The sequence below is a fragment of the Balaenoptera physalus genome, assembly GCF_965194825.1.
Source record: "Balaenoptera physalus genome assembly, chromosome: X".
NCBI lineage: Eukaryota > Metazoa > Chordata > Mammalia > Artiodactyla > Balaenopteridae > Balaenoptera > Balaenoptera physalus.
The window spans coordinates 32,375,605-32,389,603 of record NC_138903.1 but is presented as its reverse complement, the minus strand read 5'-3'; the positions used below and the strand labels follow the sequence as shown (position 1 = coordinate 32,389,603).

General features: G+C 37.7%; 1 long non-coding RNA gene and 1 pseudogene across 2 annotated transcripts in view; both read right to left on the bottom strand.

Moving 5' to 3' along the window:
- LOC309652666 overlaps window positions 1-13,999 on the bottom strand; it is an 857,026-nt gene that overhangs the window by 65,659 nt on the left and 777,368 nt on the right. The window lies entirely within an intron of this gene.
- Window positions 5,203-13,067, bottom strand: LOC309652719 (melanoma-associated antigen B16 pseudogene; annotated as a pseudogene). The gene has a single exon. The product of its transcript is annotated as a melanoma-associated antigen B16 pseudogene (transcript).

Sequence of the window (13,999 nt, the reverse complement as noted above, 5' to 3'; positions counted from 1 at the left end):
ATCGGCCTCTTTGGTAGTTTGATGAGGCCTATGCTTCTTCACAGTATAGGGTGTTTAAAATACATAAAATAAGATGCAAGAATTATGGAAGAAGCTAATATTCCAATGGACTATCAAAAAGTAAAAAATATTATATAAAATGTAGACTTCTTCATTAACACAATGCATAAGATCTAATGGCAGATCTAATGACTGTCATACTTTCAAAGTAGTGATGAATATAAACAATATTTCAAACAACAGAAATGTGATATAAACATTTGTGATTCTTCGGTGGCCAAGTTATAGGTACAACTAATAATACTGTGGTTTGGGAATGCTATAATGCAATTAAAAGTCAGTAAAAATAAAGTTGGAATTTCACATATCCACTTTGTTTTTAGACTACAGGTTAGGGCTCCTTGCTTAAGATACTCAACTTCCTAGAGGTAAAGCAGTACAAAATGCAGCAAACATCCCATTTTTACTGTCCTCTAGATGGCCACTTGTCTCTTTTTTGAACTCTTGGACACATAAAAGATGGGATGAATCTAAAACTTGATCTCGTATCACTATTATGAAGGTGTTTTCTGTTCCATCTTCAGGGTACATATGATACTGGTTTTATAAACAAGATATGTTCATTACTGACATTCAAGACCCAGGAACATTAATCAAGTAAAAACAGTATTTTCCCAAGACAAATTATTTCATCAAATTTTATCCTGGCATCTCTTAAGTAACACTAATGATAATAATTAGCTTTGTAAACAGGTAAATACAAATTCTTAGGTTCTCAAAGATTTTCTAACCCGTTTTTGCTATAGTACACTTAATTCTGTTTCCTGGGTTTGAGAGGCTCCTTTGGGGATGAAGCAATTTTTTGATTTATTCAAAAAACCACTTTCATTAGCTGCTTGCCAACAAAATAGGGAAAGAAAAGTAATGGAGATAAAGCTTAAGTTAGTCTGTTTTTCTACTCACTATAATAAAAAAGATTGAAGTAATGGAGATTGCAAGTGTTGAACAAACTGAGGTTTGGAGATTTTATCAGTCTCCTATGGCTACTTAGCAAATTGTCTCAAGCAGGGATTGTTTGCCTGGATACTTACAGGTGGCCTCTCCATGTAGCCCGGGCTATTTCACAGGATGGCAATTTGGTCCTAAAGTCAAGTAAGCCAAAAAGATAGAAGACTAGGCAGAAATTTTGTAAAATTTCCTGACCTAGTATCAGAAATCACATTGCTTCACTTCTGCTGCATTCTAGCATACTATTTGTTAGGATGTTCTAGCATACTATTTGTCACTAAAGCTGGCCCGACATATCACCACATTCAAGGCGGTATTAAAGAAATTGTGGACATATTTTCAAACCACTCCAAAGATGTGTATGTATATACTAAGACATAGAATAGTCCTTTATTTCCAGTTCAAATTTTCTATTATATCTTGTACTATGAACTATTATAGTACATAAAAAAATTGAAGATTCATTGGTGACTCCTTTGTTATGTATTTAACTGGCTAATTTTTAACCACAGTCAAGCTCTCTTTGTAATGAAATTCCTTAATAGAGGGTAGTCATTATGCATTTTTTTAAAGGTTGAGCTGGGGTCACCCATACTTCCGTTAACAAATGTACGTATCATCTTTTAATCTTGTGTGCTAATGCCTTGAGCAATTTTATTGATCCCCAAATGTTCATCACTAATTGAAACAGCTGCTTTATTTGAACAGCACTTACGAAATGATATTCAGACAAGCTCTGCTTCATGTTTTGTCCAGAAGTTAAGTCCAATTTGATCAGAGAGTTCATGTGTTCCATACATACTCTTTACCTGGGAGTGAAAGGGACTTCAAGACTGGAGCTCCACTTTCTTCCCTTTGACATCCACATGTGCCCCTGTGGTGAGAGCAACAAAGAGTTGAGAATAGAATTGTGGTCTGTACTTTCAGCATGGGTTGCCACCTTAGTGGACTAACCAGTACAGGTGACTTGAAGGCAGCAGGAAGTCTTAGGAAGTGTGGGATTATACCTTGTGACCAACAGTATCCTCAAATAGAAGTTGCTCTGGAAGCCCGCAGGTGAAAGCCATAATTCAGATAATACATCTGCATTTCCATTTCCAGGACTCACAAGAGGCAAAAAGTCAGTAGCCTTGATTGTCCCTACTTGGTTCAGTTATATTTAAGACAGCTAACAACAGAGATGAGGGTGACACTGAGATACCACTGATTGAAAAGCTCAATCGTTCCCATGCCTCATCCCAACTTCTATTTCTGACCGATCCTGCCTCCTTTTATATTCTTTATTTTTTCCAGATTATTGAGATATTGATAACATGTAAGTTAAAGGTGTACAATGTATGATTAGTTACATGTATATATTGCAAAATGATTACTAAAATAATTGGCCAACACCTCCATCCCATCACATAATTGCCAGTTTTCTTGTGTGTGTGGTGATAACATTTAAGATCTACCCTCTTAACAACATTCAAGTAAATAACACAGCACCATTAACTATAGTGACCATGCTGTGCATTAGAGCCCCAGATCTTATTCATCTTATAGCTGGGAGTTTGTACCCTTTGACCAACATCTCCCCATTTCCTCCACACCCCCAGCCCCTGGCAACCACTATTCTACTCTTTATTTCACTTAGCATAGTGTATTCAAGGTCCATCCATGTTGTCACAAAAGGCAGGATTTCCTTCTTTCTTGAGGCTGAATAATATTCCATTGTGTGTGTATATATGTATGTGTGTATACACACCACATCTTTATCCACTCATGCACTGATGGACCCTTAGGTAGTTCCCACATTTTGACTCTTGTAAATAATGCTGCAATAAACATTGGGGTACAGATATTTCTCTTTGAGATGAGTGTTTTCATTTCCTTCAGGTATATACCGAGAAGTGGGACTGCTCAATCATATAGTAGTCCTATTTTTAATTTTTGAGGAATTTGCATACTTTTTTCCATAGTGACTATACTAATTTACATTCTTACGAACATTGCACAAGGGTTGCCTTTTCTCCACATCCTCACCAATACTTGCTACCTATTGTCTTTATGATAATAGCTATTCTAACAGGGGTAAGGTAATATCCCATTGTGGTTTTTATTTGTATTTCCCTGATGATTAGGGACATTAAGCACCTTTTCCTATACTTCTTGGCCATAGGTATGTCTTTGGAAAAATGTCTTCTAAGCCCTCCGTGCATTTTTAAATCAGATTGTTTTTTGCTATTGATTGTATGAATTCCTTAAATATTGTGGATACTGACCCATTACAGATGTATGTTTTGGAAATACTTTCTCCCATTCCATAGATTGCCTTTTCATTTTGCTGACTGTTTCATTTGCTTTGCAGAACCTTTTCAGTTTGAACACAATCTTTACCAGAGAGGACATACAGACACCAGAAAAGCAGATGAAAATACACTAAACATCATTATCCTTTAAGGAAATGTAAATTTAAACTCTATAAGACACAACTAAACATCTATTAGAATGGCTAAAAAAATACTAAAAATACCATGCCTTGGTAAGGATGTGAAGCAACTGGATTTCTCCTACATTGATTGTGGGAATGGAAAATGAGCCAAGCTCCCTGGAAAACCATTCGGGAGTTTCTAATACAGTTAACTTACAATTATGTTTGAACAGGTCCCTGCTGCATATTTTCATAGAGAAACAAAAACTTATCTCACACACAAGAAACTGCATCTGAATGTATATAGAAGCTTTGTTTGTAATAGACAAAAACTGGAAGCAAATCATATGTCTTTCAGTGAGGAATGGCTAAAAGACTGTGATCCATATGATGGAATACTATAGTGCAATAAAAAAAAGAACATGTACATGTGACAACCCAGATCAATCTCAAGGTCATAATGCTGAGTGAAAAAGAGCCAATGTTTAAGTTCAACCTTATCTACTCTATAATTCCATTTATACAAAATTCTTAAAAGGAAAAATTATAGTTATATATGTTAGTGTGTTTGCCAGTGTCTTTCAATCTTAATTTATAATTCTAGGGCTTCCCTGGTGGCGCAGTGGTTGAGAATCTGCCTGCTAATGCAGGGGACATGGGTTCGAGCCCTGGTCTGGGAAGATCCCACATGCTGCGGAGCAGCTGGGCCCGTGAGCCACAGCTACTGAGCCTGCGCATCTGGAGCCTGTGCTCCGCAACAGGAGAGGCCGCGATAGTGAAGAGGCCCGCGCACCGCGATGATGAGTGGCCCCCGCCTGCCACAACTGGAGAAAGCCCTCGCACAGAAACGAAGACCCAACACAGCCAAAAATAAAAATAATAAATAAATAAATAAATAAATAAGACCTGGCGCAACCAAATAAATAAACAAAAAACAAACAAACAAAAAAACCAAAAAACTTAAGGTTACCAAAGAGGAAACGTGGTGGGGAGGGATGAATCAGGAGTTGAAAAAAAAAAAAAAAAATTTTTAATTCTAATGTGCTTGAAAAGTTGATTTGTTCTTTTGAGACATTATCATGCTACAATTATTTAGATTTTACTTATTTCTACAACTTCTAATTCTGGTGAAGATGGAGTAACTGGGACCAGATTCATCCACTTGCCTGAAACAGTTAAAAAACAGATAAATTATACAACAACAATATTCAATATATTGGACATCAGACCATAAAAGACAGTGATGGGAGATGGGTAACAAAGGATATGAATCTATAATTTTTCCAGCTTGCTGCCTGGAGCCCAGGTGAAGCCTGGGGTTTCTGTTAATTGATGAGATGAAGCTAAGAGTCTGGTAAGGACAAGTCAGAGAGAGTTCCTAAGAGAAAGTACTGGAGAGGAGAGAACTGTACAGAAAAGGAGCCCACACAGGGCAGGGAGTACTTCCTGTCAGAGTAATAAACCATACGATTCATGGAGCATCAGGGAGAGTACTCAGAAGTGCTTTGTCTCAATAGTGAGCTGATGTAAGCCATAGTTCATGCTGCTCTGGTCCTAACTAACAAAGCTTGAAAGCAAGAATGGAAAGGATTATTTTGTTTCTAAGTAACTTCATAACACTACAGAAGAGAGCTTGAGATCTTGATGTACTGAAAATTTTTTAAAATGTGGGTTTTCCAGAATAGCCAAAGCAATCTTGAGAAAGAAGAACAAAGCTGGAGGTATCATGTGCCCTGATTTCAAACTATACCACAAAGCTACAGTAATCAAAACAGTATGGCACTGCACAAAAACAGAAATATAGATCAATGCAACAGGACAGAAAGCCTAGAAATGAACCCAGGCACATATGGTCAATTAATCTACAACAAAGGAGGCAAGAATATACAATGGGGGAAAGACAGCATCTTCAATAAATGGTGCTGGGAAAACTGGATAGCTACATGCAAAAGGATGAAACTGGACCACTTTCTCACACTATAGACAAATATAAGCTCAAAATGGATCAAAGACTTAAATGTAAGACCTGAAACCATAAAACTCCCAGAAGAAAACATAGGTAGTACACTCTTTGACATTGGTCTTAGCAATATATTTTTTTTGATCTGTCTCCTCAAGCAAGGGAAACAATAGCAAAAATAAAGAAAAAGGACTACATCAAACTAAAAAGCTTTTTCACAGTGAAGGAAAACTATCAACAAAATGAAAAGGCAGCCTACTGAATGGGAGGAGACATTTGTCCATAATCTATTTGATAAGGGATTAATATCCAAAATACACAAAGAACTCATACAACTCAACATTAAAAAAAAAAAAACAAAACAATTCAAAGATGGGCAGAGGACCTGAACAGACATTTTTCTTAAGAAGACATACAGATGGCAAACAGACACAAGAAAAGATGCTCAATATCACTATTCATCAGGGAAATGCAATGCAAACCTACAATGATACACCAACTGACACCTGTCAGAATGGCTATCATCAAAAAGACAACAAGTTGTAACAAGTGTTGCCGAAGATGTGGAGAAAAGGGCACCCTTGCACACTGTTGGTGGGACTGTAAATTAGCATGGCCATTATGGAAAACTTAATGGAAGTTCCTCAAAAAATTAAAACTAGAACTACCATATGATCCAGGAATTTCTCTTCTGGGTATTACTCAAAGAAAACCAAAACACAAACTCAGAAGGGTATACGCACTCCAGTGTTCACTGCAGCATTATTTACAATAGGCAAGATATGGAAGCAACCTAAGTGTCCATCAATAGATGGAGGGATAAAGAAGATGTGGTAATATGTACAATGGAATAATACTCAGTCATTAAAAAAATGATCTCTTGCCATTTGCAAAAACATGGATGGAGCCAAAGGGTATCATGCTAAGTGAAATAAGTCAGAGAATACCATATTATATCACTTATATGTGGAATCTAAAACCAAAACAAACAAAACAAAATGAAAACAGACTCACAAATACAGATAACTAGTGGTTCCCAAGGTCGAGGGGTAAGGGGTTGGGTGAAATAGATGAAGGGGATTAAGAGGTACAAACTTCCAATTATAAAATAAATAAGCCATGGGGATGTGATATATAGCATAAGGAACATGTTCAACAATATTGTAATAGCTTTCTATGGGGATGGATGGTTACTAGATTTATTGTGGTGATTATTTTGTAATGTATATAAATGTTGAATCACTATGTAGTTCACCTGAAACTAACATACTATTGTATGTCAACTATATTTCAAGTAAAAAAAAAATTAAATGCGTATCTTTTCGGGACAAGTGTGAAAATGTAAAATCAAAATTTCACAATATTGTGCACCTGATCAAAATTACTAGACATGGAAAGAAGAAGAAATATATATCCAAAAATGAGGAGAAAATTAACCAATCAAAACTGACCTGGAAATGACACAGTTGACAGAATGAGTAACTAAGTACATCAAAACAGTTATTATAACTATATTTCACATGTTCAAAAAACAAGAAGAAGGATTAACTGGTTAGAGACATAGAAGACATAAAAAGACCCTAAATGAACCTCAAGAGGTGAAAACTACAATGTCTGAGATAAAAATATGCATTGGATTGGAATACTGAAAGAATAAAAAAGATTAGTGAATCCATGTATGTGAAAAAATATCACAACATATTTTTACAGTATATCTATGTATGATAAAAACTAGAATCAGCTTTAAAATAACATATACTAGATGTTAAATGTGTTCACCTTTGAGGAAGGGGCAGAATTTCTGAGTTATAAAGAGGGACAACTCTGATTTCTCAGTACTGTTAGAATTTCTTGCAATAACACATATGCAGTTATTGTAGTGATTAAAATATTTGAATAAGTCTAATGCCAGAAAGAGTAGCTGTGCTTTAGCCACAAAAAGTGACTGATAAATTATGTAACAGACCAAACCTGAAATATGAAAGCTTAATATAATAAAAGTTTATTTCTCCCTGTGAATTGGCAGACATCCTGTGCTAACAGGTAACAAAGGGGTTCAGTCTGCTTCCTTCTTGTGGGTCCATGAACAAACACACAATTTCCATGTTTACTGATGAGTGCAAGAAAAAACATGGAAGGTGGTAAACTGGACAGCAAATGCTTTGGTCTGGAAATGACAAATATTGCTTCTGCTCACAGATCAATGGCAACGGCTAGTCAAATGCTCTTTCTAACTACAAGTGCACTTGGGAACATAGTCTCCCCATGAGCCCAGGAAGGAGAGGAAGACAAGATGTGGATGAATACTTGCAGTTTTCCCCATAAGCTGTTACAAAGTTAGTGCTCAATACACCATGACTAGTAGAATTTTTATGACAATCATCCTCTCTATTTCCTGTTAGAGTTTCTGAGGAGGCCAGATTTCCTTGAAATTCTCCCACTTTCCTGAGGTCCTACTATGTGACAGTTGCTCCCAAACACAGGCTCACATCAGATTTTCTAAAGGACTCCATAAAAAGCAGCAAGAAGAGTTTTGTCTTCTTCACTCAGTAGTACCTTTCTGCACTGACCTAAACTGTAACTCCTAAAATCTTAATGGAATGAGAATTTTCTTCTTTCTGTTGGTTTCTGGTCAAAAAATCTATGAATTTCTGCCACCTTCAAGATTACTGAACATGACTGAACACTTTTACAGGTATTATTAGGCACAAAGAAAAACCAGGATTTTCTTTTGGGTCACATAGTGAGACAAGAGGCAGTAAAACTGCATTGAAACATTTTTATTTCTCCTAACCAAAGATACTGTGTCTGTCAATAAACAATTTCTCACCTCCTGGAAGGACTCCAGGGAATTTAAGAAATTAATCCTCACTAGATGTTTGCTGTGCAGTGATTTCCAAGGTCTTTCACCTCTCCTCAACTATCACTTATGAGGGAAATTTTGCTTATTAACCACATAGGTAAGCACATAAGTGTATGTGCTCAGTGGGCAATCTAAAAAAAAAAAAAAAAAAAAAAAACTCATCAAAATTATATTGCAAATATCAAGGTGATTTCAAAATCCTCTCTCCAACTTCAGGGTTTTATCCCTCAAATTAGCAGATTCTATGCTAAATCAGACCATATTTACCACCTCTTTGGGAAAACATTTTGAGAATGAGGCAGAGATGATCATTGTTGGGTGGCCAGGTCTAACTTTCAACACCAGGTTACCTTTTATGTGGAACAGGATTTTGCTATCACTGGGGTACAGGTGATGGAGAGGACCACCAGGGAGCTGGAATGCTCCAAGTCAGGGGGAGGGCAGGTGAATTTTGCCCTGTTTGCTCCACTGGGAGCAGGTGCAGCTTTCAGAGGAGGACTGAAGACCCGGCCAACAGGTCAGGTTCCAGTTTGGACAAGACGGTGCACTGGAGAAGACCCAAAGGAAGGACACTCTATTGCAGAGACAGCAGGAGCTGATAAAAATGCCAGCTCCTAGGCAGTCAGCTCTCAAGATGTTGGTAAAAGAAGCTCACAGACAATCCCCAAATTGTGTGCCTTATTTCAATCTTATTTCTTTAAACCCGCAATAAGTTCCTGGCTCCAACATCCTTCTTTCTATATCCTGAGAGGCATTAAGGAGTAGTGAGAAGAGAAATAACTTAAGGGACAGAAGGTCTGATTCAGGCTGGGAAGAATGGAAGAGTAAACTCTAAATGAATTCACAGAAGAGGTCTAGTGGCAGCTCTGTCACAGACTAGACATGTGAAATCAAGTACAATCACAAGCTCTTTGAGCCTGAGGACCTTCTTTTATGTGAATTTGGTTTGGTAAGTTCTGTCTTTTGGAACTGTTGGAATGTGTATGAAGTATATTAAGCACATGGCACAGTGCGTGGACTATTGTAGGGCTTTAAAGAATGAGAGTTATCACTGTGATTATGTTGGTCCCAAATCCTATCCCCCTCACCTGTGTGTGTGTGTCTGTTTATGAGTATGTTTTCTAAATCTAGGCTTTTTTTTTTAGAACACACAAAGTGCTATAGGCCATGGTATATCAAATCAGACAAAAATGTTTCTCAGCAAGTAAAATTTTGTAAAAATTTCCCCCAAACAAACTAATAGAAAGAGATCAGATTTGTGGTTACCAGAGGGTGGGGGTAGAGGGAATTGGATGAAGGTGGTCAAAAGGTACACATTTCCAGTTAAAAGATAAATAAGTACTGTGTATGTAATGTACAATATGATAAATATAATTAACACTGCTGTACGTTAGATATGAAAGTTAAGAGAGTAAATCCTAAGCATTCTCATCACACGGAAACAATTTCTTTCTGTTTCTTAAATTCTGTATCTATATGAGATGATGGATGTTCACTAAAATTATTGTAATAATCACTTCATGATGCACATAAGTCAAATCATTATGCTGAACACCTTAAACTTGTGCAGTGCTGTATGTCAGTTATATCTTAATGAGATGGCAAGAAAATAAAAGAAACAAACAAGCAAAAAAAATTTCACCTCAGAGTTTATGTTCTTTAACTCGGGTGTGGGAATGTCATCTCCAATTGGATGTAATTCAGATTTCCTAGAATTTGTGACAAGGACCAACTCCTTGCCTCTCTCCCAGCTGCACTCTGTAGGGGTTCTAATACAGTAGCCCCCCCATGTCCAAGGTGATATGTTCCAAGAACAGCACTGGATGTCTAGAACCACTGACAGTATTGAACCCTGCATATACTATGCTTATTCCTTCCTACATATATATACCTATGACATAGTTTAATTTATAAATTATGTATAGTAAAAGAATATCCAAAATGGCAGTATCACTACACTTGTGTTTTGGGCCATTATTAAGTAAAATAAGAGTTACTTGAACACAAGCACTGTGAAACCATGACAGTTGATCTGATAACCCAGAAGGCTACTAAAGGGAATGAGTCAGGATATGCTGGACAAAGGGATAATTCATGTTCCAGACAGGATGAAGTGGGACAGCAAAGTACTCAGAACGGAGTGCAATTTAAAACTAATGAATTATTCATAAATGACCTACCATTGAATAAATAGCCCCCAAAAATCTATTGCTTCCTTTGTCTGCCTCAAAGTATACAGTCAGATCAATGTCCCATTGAACTTTGCACTGGTGTGAAATCATCTGATGTATTTGGTCAATTTTGGGTGTAACATTTTAAAAATAAGTAGTCGATCATGTCTAATTTATCAGTTTATGTATCCCCAGCACTTCTTATATGTTCATGATATATAATAGTTGTTCAATAAACATTTAACACCTGAAAAAAAACCTAATGAATTACTTATTTCATGAATTTTCTATTTAATCTTTTTGGACCGTGGTTCCACAGGTAACTGAAACCATGAATAAGGAGGGATTACTGTCTGTCATCGCAAAAATGCCACTTTGCATATAGGTTATTTTGAATTGAAGGTACTTGAGAAACAGTCGATGGAAGAAGGACACTCTGACCCTCATTGTCCCCCTGAGAGCAGGAGATAAATCTCCCTATGAAAGACACCCTCCCTGTACCAAGAGGGTAGAAGGTATTCTTACCATGAGAGACATTCAGGGCCAAGAAGGCTGTATAAATAAACCCTGTTGTTTCTTCAGCACTTACTACTCCTAGTCCAAACCCCTTGGTCATGTCAATTCAACTATAAACACAAATTTATAGTTTCGTTGTCTGAAAGGTATATAAAAGCTTCCTGCCCTAGGCATTTCTTTGAGTCTCATATATTTGTGATGCTCCAATACTTACAAGCATAATTAAATTTATTTTTCTGCTGTTAATCTATCTTTTTCCTACAAGGGTATCTCAGGGAAGAACCAAGATGAATAGAGGGAAAATTATTTTTCCTCCCCTACTCCTTCCATGCAACCTTGTTACACATTTTCATTCATTTTATTCCCACCAAAAATTTAACTCTTCCTTCTTATTTTCCAAATTACACTGAACACGGCTTAATTAAAATTTCCTTTGAATGAAGTGAGCACTGGCTCTTCTAGGTGATGGCCAACTGTCAGCCCAGTGGCTTCTGGGTGGCCTACTACCCAGTTTCATGTAAAATTAGCTCCCACTGAAGGACATGATGTTTCCCAAAGTCCCAAAGTGCCATGCCTAACTGCAGTAACACTTTGACAATCTCATAGGATTGTCCACCTCTACCCACTCACTCCTTCATTTTACTTGTCATTTAGGACACAGAAGATCCCACAATTGTCCTCCAAAGATGACTGCTTCTATATATTAAAATCTATGGGCAGGTTCTGAATCCTTAATCTTAGCATTCCCAGTACTACTGCCATGCTTTACAAAGAACAGGTGTTCACTGAAGGTTCGGGGAATAACTGATCCAGTGAGTGTGAGGTCTAATTTATTAACATTTATTTCTTATACATTGTTGAAAGAACTAGCAAATCCATGTACAGTTCATTTAATTTTACAAAACAAGAACTAAAAGGGATAAGAATGCCTTTATATCTTTAGACTTTCTTCTCTATTTCTCCTTATTGATCCAAACTGTCTTAAAACTGATCCATCACATTTCTAAGAAAATGTCTATAGCAATGCCATGTTCTTGTTACAGGTGACAAAATAAGATGGTTTCACAATTTGTTTTACAAAACAACAAAACTCTTACTTTAAACCTCATTATAACATTAAATGTGCGACCAACACCATTCACAAACTTGAAGATTTTGAAGGAAGTTAAATCTATATTAAAAGAAACCATATTTGAATAGCACATACATCAAAAAAATAAATTTTAAAGTTAAACATACAAAATAGGAAGACATAGGCATAAATACTGTCTTCCTTTCAGCCTCACCTCAGACCTAAATTCTACAAACACTAACTGCCTCTTCCAACAATGCATGAAGAAAGTATCCCTGACTCCCCTAGGTGTGGGAGAAGCTGCTAGCCTTGGCACTAGAACTTGCAGTGGCTACAGAAGGAGAGGAGCCCTGCCTGAAATTCTGGCTCGGGCTCTCTCTCTTTCATCTTGCAGAGCATCCTCATACTGAGATGGGAAAGAACTTGGGTCAGTCCCATGAACCTTGGCCAGAAACTCCAGGACCTTCGTCTTGGTGGTTTAATTTATCTGGGGCCCCACAGGAACTCAAATTGCGCAGGATCAGTGTTGGCCACCTGCCGGTACTCCAGGTATTTTTCCTCCACGAAATCTTTGGTGATGAGCTCCCTGGGCTCCCCAAAGATGAAGTGCTTCCTCCCAGAATATAACCTGGTCACATTCAGAACTTCCCAGACATCGTCTTCGGTAGCACAGTTGCCCTTTACGAAGATCACACCCAGGATAAGTATCAGGATGCCGGTCTTGGGCATGCCCACTTCACCGTGCAGCTTCCCATCATAGGTAAGGCCAATTTGATGAGGAGGCAATAGTGGTGGTTGGCGGGATCCACTTCCTTCAGATCAAGGTGAAAGATCATCTCCAAGCACTCAGAGGCTCTTAGGAGGATCTCAGGGAAGTGGACTTGGCAGTCTTTGATGACAATTTCCAACATATCTGCCTTTGTTATTGGCTCTTTCATTTAATACTTGAGCAGCAGGAAATTCACCAACAGAGTCACTTCCTTATCTAGAGCATCTATGGGCACATTCTTGGGGTCTAGCACAGCCTGTGAGATGCCTGGACTATGCTCTTCTTCTTGGATCATGGGGCCCTCAATCTCATTTGCTGGATGAGGTGGCTGTGATGGCAGTGGGAGATGCATAGAAACTCTGAGGACCCTCAGGAGTGGGTCCTCAAATACTTGCAAATTAAGCAACTGACAAAGGATTAATCTCCAAAATTTACAAGCAGCTCATGCAGCTCAATATCAAAAAAACAAACAACCCAATCCAAAAATGGGCAGAAGACCTAAATAGACATTTCTCCAAAGAAGATATACAGATAGTCAACAAACTCATGAAAGGATGCTCAACATCACTAATCATTAGAGAAATGCAAATCAAAACTACAATGAGGTATCACCTCACACCAGTCAGAATGGCCATCATCAAAAAATCTACAAACAATAAATGCTGGAGAGGGTGTGGAGAAAACGGAACCCTCTTGCACTGTTGGTGGTAATGTAAATTGATACAGCCACTATGGAGAACAATATGGAGGTTCCTTAAAAAACTAAAAATAGAACTACCATATGACCCAGCAATCCCACTACTGGGCATATACCCTGAGAAAACCATAATTCAAAAAGAGTCATGGACCACAGTGTTCATCGCAGCACTATTTACAATAGCCAGGACATGGAAGCAACCTACGTGTCCATCGACAGATGAATGGATACAGAAGATGTGGCACATATATAAAATGGAATATTACTCAGCCATAAAAAGAAACGAAACTGAGTTATTTGTAGTGAGGTGGATGGACCTAGAGACTGTCATACAGAGTGAAGTAAGTCAGAAAGAGAAAAACAAATACTGTATGCTAACACATATATATGGAATCTTAAAAAAAAAGGTTATGAAGAACCTAGGGGCAGGACGGGAATAAAGACGCAGACCTACTAGAGAATGGACTTGAGGATATGGGGAGGGGGAAGGGTAAGCTGGGACAAGGTGAGAGAGTGGCAAGGACATATAT